This window comes from Ursus maritimus, unplaced genomic scaffold (assembly GCF_017311325.1).
Source record: "Ursus maritimus isolate PB19 unplaced genomic scaffold, ASM1731132v1 scaffold_7, whole genome shotgun sequence".
Taxonomy (NCBI): domain Eukaryota; kingdom Metazoa; phylum Chordata; class Mammalia; order Carnivora; family Ursidae; genus Ursus; species Ursus maritimus.
The window spans coordinates 41,049,450-41,062,179 of NW_024426885.1; positions in this window are offsets into that span (position 1 = coordinate 41,049,450).

Below are 12,730 nucleotides of genomic sequence, written 5' to 3' on the forward strand. Positions count from 1 at the left end.
CCCCCCACCCACCTCCCCTCCAGCAACCCACAGTTTATTTCCTAGAGTTAAGAGTCTCTTATGGTTTTCCTCCCTGTTTTTATCTTACTTTATTTTTCCTTCCCTTCCTCTATATTCATCTGTTTTGTTTAAATTAGACTTGTAAGTGAATTATGAACCACTATTATAATACTAGAAAATACTACTTTGAATATATATTTACTATTACCAATGGGTTTTATACCCATGTTGTCATGTTTTTATGATTTTAATTAGCGTTCTATTATTTATACTTGAGCAACTCCCTATAGCATTTCTTATAAGGCAAGTCGAGCAATGATGAACTCCCTTATCTTCTTTTGTTGTTATTCAGGAAAGTCTTTACCATATTTCATTTCAGAAAAACAACATTGTTCAGTATAGTATTCTGGTTGACAATTTTTTCTTTCATTATTTTGAATATATCATTCCATTCTCTCCTGACCTGCAAAGTTTCTGTTGAGACATCTTCTGACAGTTTTCTGATAGGTTCCCTTGTATGTGACTGCATTTTTCTCTTGCTACTTTCAAAATTCTCTTTGTCTTTGACTTTTTAAAATTAAATATAATGTGTCTTGGTGTAGCCCTTTTTAGGCTTAATGTATTTGGAGTTCATTGCACCTCTTGAATCTGGATTTCTCATCTCTTTTCCTGTGTTTGAGAATCTTTTAGCCATTATTGCTTTAAGTATACTTTCTGTCTCTTTCTCTCTTCCCCATTGGTATTTCTGTAATGTCCATATTGTTTCCTTTGTTGATTTCTTATAAGTCCTGTAGGCTTTCCTTGACCCTTTTTTTTTTCACCATGATCAAGATTTTATTGTAGAGCTTTGCATATATATAGACCTATATGTAAGTTCATAACAGATATTCTGGGCATGTATTTACCCATAATAATCCATTCTTTAACTCTAAAATGTTGAGTATTTGCACAGTGTTAACCAAGAATGGTATACAGTAATTCATTTAACTTGTTCTTATAGTTGAAAATTTGTTGTTTGTTGTAATAAAGAACATTTTGTTGATCATTTCCATTCTTTTTTTTTCTTTTTGCTCCTTTGACTGGATAATTTCAAATGCCTTATCTTCTAGTTCACTGACAGTTTATTCTGCTTCTTCTAGTCTACTATTGAACTCCTCTGTTGAACACTTCAGCGAAATCATTGTATTCTTTAGCACCAGGATTTCTGTATGATTTATTTTTATGGTTTCTATTTCTTTTTGAATTATTTCCATTGTTTTAAATTTGTTAAGACTTGTTTTCTGGCCTAACATGTAATCTGCCCTGGAGAATATTCCACAAACACTTGAGGAAAATGCATTTTGCTCTTGTCACATAGAGTGTTCTCTACGTATCTGTTAGGTACAACTAGCTTATACTGTTGTTCACATCTTTGATTCCCTTATTTATCTAGTTCCTTATATTTTGTCTAGTTGTTCAATGCATTATTGAAAGTAGAATATTGAAGTCTTCAATCTTTGTTGTAGAGATTTCTAATTCCCTCTTAAATTCTGCCAATGTTAGCCTCATAACTTTTGGAGCTCTGACGTTTGGTGCATATCGGTTTATAACTTTTATTTTCTTGATTATTTTACCCTTTTATGAATATATAATGTCCTTCCTTGCCGTTTATAACAGTTTCTTACTTAATGTCTCTTTTGTCTAATATAGTTTCCCTAGCTCTCTTTGGGTTTCTGTTTGCCTTGAATACCTTTCTGTACTTTCACTTTCAACCTGTTTGTGTCCTTACCTCTAAAGTGAGTCTCTTGTAGATAGCATACACTTAGATCTTTCTTTCATTCATTCTGCCAATCTATCCCTTTGGTCTGGATAGTTTAATCTGTTTACATTTTTAAAAAATTACTATATAGAAGGACTTCTGCCATTTTGCTATTTATTTTATGTATGTTTTCTAGATTTTTGCTTCTTATTTTCTCTTTTTCTGCCTACTTCTGAGAAGAGAATCAACACTTATTACTACAAAATAAAATAATCAAGTTTTGATTACCCTCTTATTTCCTTTGTGAATATTCTATTATAGATATATTTTCTCTATGATTACATGAGCATTAACTGTAGCATGGTAAAGCTATAACAATCTAAATATAATTAATGCCATCTTAACTTTAATTACACACAAAAACTCTACTCCTTTACTGCTGCAACCCCCCCTTTGTGTCAATGTCACAAATTGCATCTTTACACATTGTGTGCCTGATAACATAGATTTATCATGACTTTAATGCATTTCTTTTGAATTCTGTAGAGAATAAATGTTCAGTTATAAACCAGGGTTATAATAATGCTAGCTTTTATATTTGCTCTTGTATTTATCTTTATCAGAAAGATAAATCTTTATCTTTTTATGTTCATATGGCTTCAAGTTATTGTTTCATATCCTTCTATTTTAATTTGTATGACTCCTTTATTTTTTATTTTTTATTTTTTTTATTTTATTATGTTATGTTATGTTATGTTAGTCGCCATACAGTACATCATTAGTTTCTGATGTAGTGTTCCATGATTCATTGTGTGCGTATAACACCCAGTGCTCTATGTAATACATGCCCTCCTTAATACCCATCACTGGACTATGGTTCCTTTAACAGTAAGTTTGGGACAGGTTCAATGGAAATGAACTCCCTAGGCTTTTGTTTATCTGAAAATGTCTTTATTTCTCCCTCACCTATGAAGGACAGTTTTATAGAATTTGGCATTCTCACTTGACTTTTTTTTTCCTTTGCACTCTAAATATTCCCTCTACTACCTTCTGGCCTCCCAGGTTTCTGATGAGAAACAACCTTACTAAAGACTACTTGTATGTTACAAGCCTTTCTTCCTGCTCAGGATTCTCTTGTTGTCTTTGTCTTTCAACAGTTTTATTATAATGTGTCTTAGAATGGGTCGTTAGTTTATTACAATTGAAGTTAGTCGAGGTTCTTGGATTTGTTGATTTATATATTTTATCTAATCTTGGACTTTTAAAAAAAATTAGTTCCAGTATAGTTAACATACAGTGTTATATTAGATGCAGGTGTACAATATAGTGGTTCAACAATTCTATACTTTATTCAGTGCTCGTCAAAATAAGTGTACTCTTAATCCCCTTCACCTATTTCACCCATCCCCCCACCCATCTTCCCTCTGGTAATCATTAGTTTATTCTCTATAGTTAAGATTCTGTTTTTTGATTTGGCTCTTCTTTTCCTTCATTTGTTTTATGTTTTTTTGTTTCTTGAATTCCACATATGAGTGAAATCATATGCTATTTTTCTTTGTCTGCCTGACTTATTTCACTTAGCATCATACTGTCTTGATCTATCTATGTTGTTGCAAGTGGCAAGAATTCAGTCTTTTTTATGGCTGAATAATATTCAATTTGGGACATGTTTAGCTGCTGTTTTTTCGAATAATGTTTCTGCTCTTTTCTCTTATCTCTTTCTAGGATTCCCACAATATATATGTTGGTCTGCTTGATGGTTTCATATAGGTCCCAAAGATGCTTATCACTTTTCTTCATTCTTTTTTCTACTTCTGACACTTAAAAATTTTCATTGTCCTATCCTTAGCATCCCTAATTTTTTGCTATGTATGCTGAAATCTGCTATCGAGCCACTCTAATAAATTTTTCAATAAAATTATTGCACATTTCACCTTCAGATTTCTGGATTTTTTTAATAATTAGGTTTTTGTTGATATCCTCATTTTGTTCATATATCATTTTCCTTATTTCCTTTATTTCTTAGTCCTTATTTTTCCCTTACCTCTCAGCATATTTAAGATAGTTGCTTTAGGCCTTTGTCTACTAAGTCGGATGCCCTGGCTTCCTCAGGAATGGTTTCTTTGAATTTATATTTAGTTCCTTTGAATGAGCCATTTTCTCCTATTTCTTTGTACATTTTGTGATTTACTTTTGTTGAAAATTGGGTGTTTTATCAATTTAATGTGGTATTCTAGAAATGAGAATTCCCCATAGGTACTGGTCTGCTTTTGCTTTTGTTATCTATTGTAGAAGTGTGTAGATTTCCATTTCTTTTGAGAGCTTTCCAAACATTTTTTGCAAAGATTATAAGAATATCCTTGCTGTAAGTGATTACTGGAGTTTTTGTTCCTTTAGCTTATATTCAGCTAAGATTTTGACAGAGATTTCCTTGAATGCCAAGAGCTAGAACAAACATAAAACAGCACAAAAATTTAAAACAAAACACAGAGAACAAACACATCAACCAGCCTTTACAAATGGTTCTTTGCTGGGCATTCCTTTACCACTTTGTTAGGCTTGCTCAAAGCCTAGAGATCAGCCCAAAGTGAAAGCTTAAGGTTTCTTGGGGATATTTCTAAGCATGCTTCAGACAGGGTTGTTTGTTTGTTTGTTTGTTTTTAAGATTTATTTATTTATTTATTTATTTGAGAGACAGTGAGAGAGAAGTAGAGAGGGAAAGTCCACAGGGGGGAGGAGCAGAGGGAGTGGGAGAGAGACACTCAAGCAACTCCATGCTGAATGCAGAACCCAATGCAAGGCTCGATCTCATGACCCTGAGATCATGACCTGAGCCAAAATCAAGAGTCAAACACTCAACTGACTGCACCACTCAGGTGCCCCTGTGGCTTTTTAAATGTACCTGTGTCCACAACTGCTTTTGAACATTCTAATTGACCCCAGCCAGGGTCAGATGGACCCAGACAGTTAGAAGAGATGTACACAGGGGCGCCTGGGTAGCGCAGTCGTTAAGTGTCTGCCTTCGGCTCAGGGCGTGATCCCGGCGTTATGGGATCGAGCCCCACATCAGGCTCCTCCGCTATGAGCCTGCTTCTTCCTCTCCCACTCCCCCTGCTTGTATGCCCCCTCTCACTGGCTGTCTTTCTCTGTCAAATAAATAAATAAAATCTTAAAAAAAAAAAGAGAGATGTACACAATAATTGTAAGTAAGGTCTACACTGCTCTTTCTGGTTCAAGGAGAGCTTGGAACTGGGCTATTAATCAAGACCAAACTGCCACCATGCTAGAAGGAGAGTGAGGGAAGGATGGTTAAAAATGCCACAAACCTTTCCTATCATTTTGAAGGTGGCTGTTTCTTGATTGGGCATTTACTTTATTGCTATAAACCTTTGATTATTTTGTAGAGCTCCTACAAGCAGAAAGTTGGTACAGAAAGCTTCTGGTTATTTTTTTTATGATGTTACTACTGGCGAATGAAGGCTTGGAGCTTCAGAATCTGCCCTGTTGTTGACCTCCTCCATGCTACTAGTTTTTGTTTGTACTTTCATTTTTTTAATTTGTCAAGAAATTCTTGAACATAAATTTAAAACCAAACATATTGCAAACCTCACAACAAAAAATTGAGGATCCTGCGCCCCTCCTCCCCACATTTGATCCCATTTCTCAGAAGCAGCCATTACAAATCTTGTAGATTTTTCTTATTTTAATTAGAAATTAAATTAATTTAGTTAATGTAATTAGCTAAATTAATTTCTAATAGCATGCTGATACAGTTGCTGCTTCTTGCTGTTTGAGGTTTACGCATTCTCTATTGACTTCTGACTATGAAAGGAGAGAATTTAGCTTTCTTATAGTTCAGCTGTCCTACATGAATCTTCCCCACTTTTTCCATTCCCCCAGCATAGTGATATCACTAAGATATTTTGGACTTAAGCTTCAACATTAGAGATGCACTCAAATATCTGGTGATCCCCATCTCTCCATTCTCATTTAAGTGTGGGGTGCTAAAACGTGATTGAAGCTCTGTATGCTGGAACTCTATGTGATTGCTCCATACTCCAGTGTTCCATACTGCCTCTCTCCTAAGGACCTGTAGATCCCTGTGGTTTTTCCCACTGCCCATGAGCACTCATATTCTTCTGTGTTCTAGAAGCTAGACATTCCTTCAAATAATCATAAACTAGAAACTTTCCCAGGGCAGGTAGGTGGGTTGAAGACTCTTGTTTCCTGTGAATCTTCTTTGGAAGATCATCTTCACTCTGGGGGAAAGCAGGGGAGAATAGTAATGAGAAGGAAAGTGGGAAGTGTTACCATTAGTTAAGAAAGGAATTGTCTTCCTTGCGGTTTAGCATGTCACTTCCGTGAGAAAGTCAGTATTGTGGGTAAGTTGTCAGAGTCTACTGCTATACTCCTAGCAATTGTTGGCACAGCAGTACCACCCCAGTCTCCCAAGTCCAATGGGGAGAGCATGAGATTTACAGCTAGATTTGGGTTCAGATCCATGCTACCCATGGAAATTTTGCCAAATTCCTTGACCTGTGAGAACCTATTTTTTCATCTCTAAAATGGGAATACTGCTAATATCATTGGGTTGATTCAGAATTGGAAATCATGCATATAACGTGCTTCATATATATGTGCTCCATGAATGATAATCCTGACATAGTTGGAATCATCGATCCTTAGTTTCCTCATCATCTGTTGATAGTTTTAGATGAAACTCAGAGAAGGCAGTAAGAATGGTAGAGAGGAGAAGGATGCTCTTGGGTATGCGAGAATCATACACATAAACATGACGTTTAGGATGTTTATTGACATAGTCATCACTGGAGGAAAGAGGAAGGGCCTCCTTATGGGTGCCTTGAATTTGTATGACATAGGAAAGACATGAACTGTCATAGGTCCAGAAAAAGAGTCCAGGCTAGGGCAACAGATTGTTTCACCCCTTAACACTGGCAGGATCTTGACCAAGACACTTAGTGAACCTCACATTTGCCAATCATAAACTTGAATTAGTACAGAACTATAGAGATGTTGGATTGCAAAGATCTTTGAACCGTGGGCTGGTAGGGCACATTTAAGGGCTTCACATCTAGGCAGAAGGGGATGTCATAAGGCTCCAACCCCCTTCAGCATCTTCACTATCCAGGAACTAAAGTGGGAGCCGATGAGTAAGAAACTGAAAATAAGGAAATGAAGGATCTGTGTCTTTCCTTGCTGGTCAAGGCATGATGTCAACAGAACATCAGTATCCCAGGTCTGCTCCTATCTCTCCTCTTGCAGTGGTGCTGGAATAGGACTTTCATGTCTAGAGTGGCTCAGCTTTGAAGCATGAAGGGAAATAAAATAGTCTGAGTTGCACATCCTTCCTGGCCTGAGGTGCAGGCTCCTGTTGCGAATGTCTCTTCCGGCTCTGTGAGTGCTGGAAAACGAAGGTGTGAGCAGAATTTTTGTGTGTCATGAGGGATGGTTGGCAGGTCAGGCTTAGGCTTACAAATGGATCCCCAACCTAAGGAGGTATGTCAAGATAGTCTGATACCCATGAATCCAGAGTCCAACAGAGGATTACAGGACTGGCTTGGGTCACTCTCTGAGGCTGGATCTGTTGCTTCCAAGAGGTATATAATGGAATGTGGTGCCAAAAGGCCTGTCTTGCACCTCCACTATATACCTTTAAAGAGTAGAAGAGGAACAGACGGCTGTTAATGGCTATTCCAAAGGAAAGTGGGGGACTAAGACAGCCAACATGAATCAGAATATGTTTTCCAACAAGTGCATCCTCCTTCATTTCTTGTACACTTACCATAACCATCTACCATAACCAAACCAACCATTCTGGTTTGCCACTCAAAGTCCTTCCTCCCTGGAAGTCACTTGGTCCCAAGCATATGGGTCTGGTTATCTAACCTTCCCACTATTTACACTGATGAAAGTCACCATCAAGTTGACTCAGAGAGGTCACTGAGGGTGTGTGGCAGACTTCAGTTATGTGGGATAAGGAGGAGCTTGCTAAAGGGACTATGGGACGTAGGGGACAGAAACTTCCCACCCAATGTATATGCCTCATCCCTCTGACTCAAGTCTCTGTTTTCAGGTCAGACAGTGTGAACGACAGTTGGAAGGACATTTACATATTTGTGGATGATGTGGTGAAGAAGTTTCCAAAGTAAGGCTCTCCATGCTGCAGGTTGTTTTTCTCTGCCAGGAAGATACACAGCTGCTTTGCTTCAGTGGGCATGGGAGTCCCTCAGGCTAGAAGCACAGTGCCCACAATAGTGTTCTGAAGCAGGAAAGAAGAAAAGTCAAATTGTCCCCTTGGTTCTCAGCAGCTTTTGCTGGCTCTTGCCTGTGAGTCAGACCATATTAAAGGGGACACTGTCTGCTTCTGAGAACCTTACCAGCTTGGAAAGGAAGTTAAAGCATGCTGACCAGTAACTGAACACCTGGTTAAATGATACCAATGGCCAAGAGAAAGAGACAAAAGTCTTGCATGGCAATATAAAGGAAAAAACAAGAATTCCTAGAGAAAAAGTCAAAAATAATTACTTAAAAGATGTGGAAAATTGAACTAGTCCTTGAAGAATGGGGGAAGACAGGGTAACAGGAAGCATCAAGGAGACTTCTTGTGGAGTGAATGGTCTGTTTGGCAATAGAGTAGGTTTAGTCAGGAGAAGACTGGGAGATGAGGCTGGACAAGTCAACTTGGAGCCAAGAATATAGGGGCTCTTAATGCCGGGCCACAGGGCTTGAATTTCCTACTGGGAGCTATAGGGAGGTATAGGATTCTTGAGCAAGGGTCTCACATGATCAAGGATGTGCATCAGGAAAAGAAGTCTGTTAATAAGTGGATAAAATGAGTTGGAGCAAGAGCCAAGAGCAAATAAAGAGCTCAGCTAGGGACCTATTGTAACAATTTATCTGAATGATACTGAGCGTCAACAGACCAGAAGACAGTAGCCAGAGGATGGAAAGGAAGGGGTGTATATAAATGCCTGATAAGAAAGAGAATAATTTCTTTGACAAGAGAAGGAGGTGAGGAAGGAGTTAGGAGGGAAGGGAATGAAGGTCCAAAGACTGTTACAGTAGAAGAGAGGCCAGGGACAAGCCCCTCATGCAGGAACGTGAAGATGTTTATCTCCTTGTGATGTACTGTGCATATGCCTCTATGTGTGTATGTCTCTGTGTGTGTGTTTTGGAATGCTTTCTTTAAGAATATAAGAATGGAGCAGGATGCCATCTTGGCATTCTATTCTAAGGAGGCCACACATCTCACAGGCCTCAATATTTTTCACTACATTGATGGGAACCTCCAGTATTTGGGAAATGGGCCGGAAAGCAGAAGAGTTATAGTGGGAAGTGTAGAAATTGACATAGATCCCCTCACTGGCTGCAGTGAGCCTTGTTTTGTTTTGTTTTGTTTTGTTTTGTTTTGTTTGAGCTTTATTGGCATCATTTTGGGCCTGTGTCGATGGCTTCTCACAAGCACGTGCTTCCTCCCCAGCTTGAAAACGCGGGTGTCCTTCATCACATACTCCACACAGGGCCACACCCTTATGAAGCTCACCTCAGACAGGTAAGCACTAATTTGATCCCCCGTGGCAGACATGAAAAGCCAGGTCTCAGGGAGAGCCAGAAAACTGAAGGGTTCCCTGAAACCACAGTGGGAAGGCCAATGGAGTGCAGGCTGGGCTGGCTTGAGTTCCACTCACTGTGCACCCTGACTCCCAGGTCTGGCTCCCTAGCCCTCTCTAAGCCCTGGCTGCACTGACACTGGAAGACTATATGCTGCTAGACCATCTTCACCCCTCTAAGCCCTGAACTACAGCTGTCCTGAGTTCTTCCCTCCACGATCTTTAATTTTCTTAGAATGGGCTATGTATGAGGACTGCCAGGATTGTATGGAGCAGATGTGCTGGTCCTTTATGAACAGTGACCTGTGTTGTGTGTCACTCTATGTCCTGGGCCAGTGTGAGAGGATGGGTGGATGGGAGACAAATCAGACCCAGGGAGGAAGGGATGGGCAGCATCAAAGTATTGGTGTTTTCAGTGGAGGGGATTTGGTCCCTTGGTGGGTCTGACACAAGGGAGCACATGAGTGGGGTTCTGAACACAAGGCTGGGATAGGGCACTTGAAGAAGTATGACATGCCTGCCTCCTAGGTGAGCCATGGTGGACCCAGCAGTTTGCCCAATAGTCTGAGAATGGGAAATCATGGAGGTTAAGATTCTCATGGACACAAATAACTGAAACCCAATTTAGAGAGGGTGAAGCACCAAAGAGAGGGTGAGCACCCTTAGGATGAAATGGGCCTCAGAATTTGTAGCACAGAGCTGCCATTCAGGACCATGGAGAGAAGCCAGGAGCAACAGAGTGGTGATGTCAGTGCATGGAGACAGCACTCTCATGTCTGACTCCAGGACAAGCAGGGAGTGGGCTGGCTGCTCCAAGCACTAGTGGAGGCATGGATTTGTGCATTTGTGTGTTTATATGTTTAGCACAGAGAGACCTGAGTGGGTTGGAGATGGAAGGAAGCAAATCCATTGGGAGGAACGCTGGCAGGTGCCAGAGAGAAGTAAGGCTGCTGGGCAGGGGGCTCTGGTGGAAGAGCCGCTCTTTGGGGAGGGGAAAATCTCTGCCTTCTCCAAGGTGGGAGGCTTGGGTCCCAGATATGAGAAGCTATGTGGGGGCTTAGGGAGGGCCTCCCAGCCATCTCTGGAGAGTGAACATAGTGATGTCGTCCCCAAGCAAGGGTTCAGGAGTGGCAGTGTGCCCAGGGGAGTAGAAATGATGTGAAATTATGTTTTTGTGAGGGAGTAAGATTTTAAGAGGAGTCTAGCTGAGGGTGATAGGAGCCTCTATTCCTTCCAAGTTCAGAGCTAAGAGTAGGTCTGGAGAAGCAGCACTTCCTTGGGGGCATTGGGACAAGCAAGCATATCCCTGGCCAAGGGGCTCCTAGGCCAGAGACTAGGAAGAGATGAGAGTTCCCCCATATTGAGGGTTAAAAAAAAAACAAAAGTTTTCCAAAATGTGGCAAAAAGAAGGAAAGTGCTTTTGCTGGACAGACAGTGCCTGGTTTGGCCTCAACTGGCCATGGGTCCCAGGCCTCACTTCCTGGGCTGGGCTGGGCCGGGCAGGGCTGGACTGGGCAGGGCTGGACCTGGGGCTCTCAGGTATCCCCTTACAGCAACATCTCCACTCCCCACAGTGAGAAGCCTTCTCAGGGTCCACACTTTCTTAGTCTGGCTGTGCCAGCTCCGCTCATCTCATGGGATTGGCCTGAGCCTAAACCCCCAGTCCCTCCTGTGTCCCAGTCCCACCTTTGAAATCTGCCTTCACAGCAGCTGTCTGGCCACACACTCGTGGCAGCCAGGGGATCCCTGCTCATCCACCTGCACGGACAGCCCTCAGGGCCGATTCCCCAGCCTGTGGCCTTTTTCTTCAGGATCCCTAGTGCTATCATGAAGCAGCTTGCTACTTCCTTTAGCACCAATCCAGAAGGGAAAGAAGCTTGGGGGACCGAGTCAACCTCAGGGGTCTGGGGCAGGGAAGGATGGGACAGGGCAGGAGTATCAATCAGCAGGATGACTTTTTCCAAACTCAGCCTTACCTGTTGGAGGGTAGTGTGCCTTCCTGGGGGACCCAGTAGCAGCTGGGTCACATCCTGAGTGGGGATTCATGAGTATGCCCCATGTTCACCGTGGATTGTCAAGGCAGGGCCTTGGGCATCCCCCAGGTCTGTGTGCCTGAGACAGTGACAAGTGCAAAGAAAGCCAAGCCGTACCCATGGGACCAGCAAAGCATCATCTCCCACCCTATGCTCACCTGATGGGGGACAGAGGAGGCCTGAGCAAGGCTGTAAATATCAAGGACAGAGGGCAGAAGGTCATGATCAGGCTACTTGACATGTGTCCTGTCCCAGCCAGGTAGGTCTACACACTACACAGTGACTCCAGGACAGGAGCAACATTTAATATCAACTCCAAATTATACCTCAACCTCTTTTCTGATTTCTTTTAGAAACAAAATACATAATAGTCTTAGCAGACTTAAGAATATAAAGCCTACTGGAGCCACAAATATGCATGAAGGATTTAAAAAGGTACTTAATCTAGAGCTCTGAGGACTTCTGTTTTATGGAGTAGTTAAAGTATTCCTGGGTCCTCTCACTGCCCTCCCCCAACACTCCTTCATTTCTTTGCAGGCAAATGAGCAGATTGAACAAGAAAATGCTGGAGGTAAGCTGCCTGGTGACTTCACTGTGGGCAGGTGTGGGGACAGAGCCAGGTCTGGGCCTCAGGGAGGTCTGGTGCAGACCCTCATTGCACTGACTCTTGGCGCAAGGTGCTGTCCTCTCTGGGCCACGGGTTCCTCCTCTGTGCAGTGAAGATGAAAACCACCCCCAGTGATGTGTCTCAGAACAACATAGGGCCATGCATGTACCCTCTAGGTTCTTGGTAACTGTGAGGTGCTCAACCTATACTTGGGCTGCCTGAACAAGGAAACAGAAAAGCCAGGGGACCTAGAGCAGACAAGATTCTGTTTTCAGAACAAAGTGCTGGGTTTCCCCCTTGCTGCCCACACTTTGTCTCCATCACATTTCTGGCCCTGGCTCCTTTCCCTTCAGTTCCTTCCTTCTGGCTGATGTCACCCTGTGACTGTGTTTCCAGCACTGGAGAAGGCTGTGCTCTGCCCAGAACCATCTTCATCTAACATCCTGGCTAAAGCTTCTTCTCCCTTCAGAACTGGCCTGCTAGTCCTCCAGGTGCTGGTGATGGCAGGTGCTGAGGTCTGGGCACTTCTCCCTTGGAGAAGGAGGTACGGGGAGCAGTGTTGTAGCCCCAGCAGCCTGCAAAGAGAGTACTTTCATGTGCCTTTACCAATGGGGTCACTCCCTGTTCCCCCTGCAGGCAACAATGCTGCCAGTCTGATTATTGCTCTGACCACAGGACCACTGACACCAAAGGCATTTCAGGAAACTAAGTCTGAAGTGAG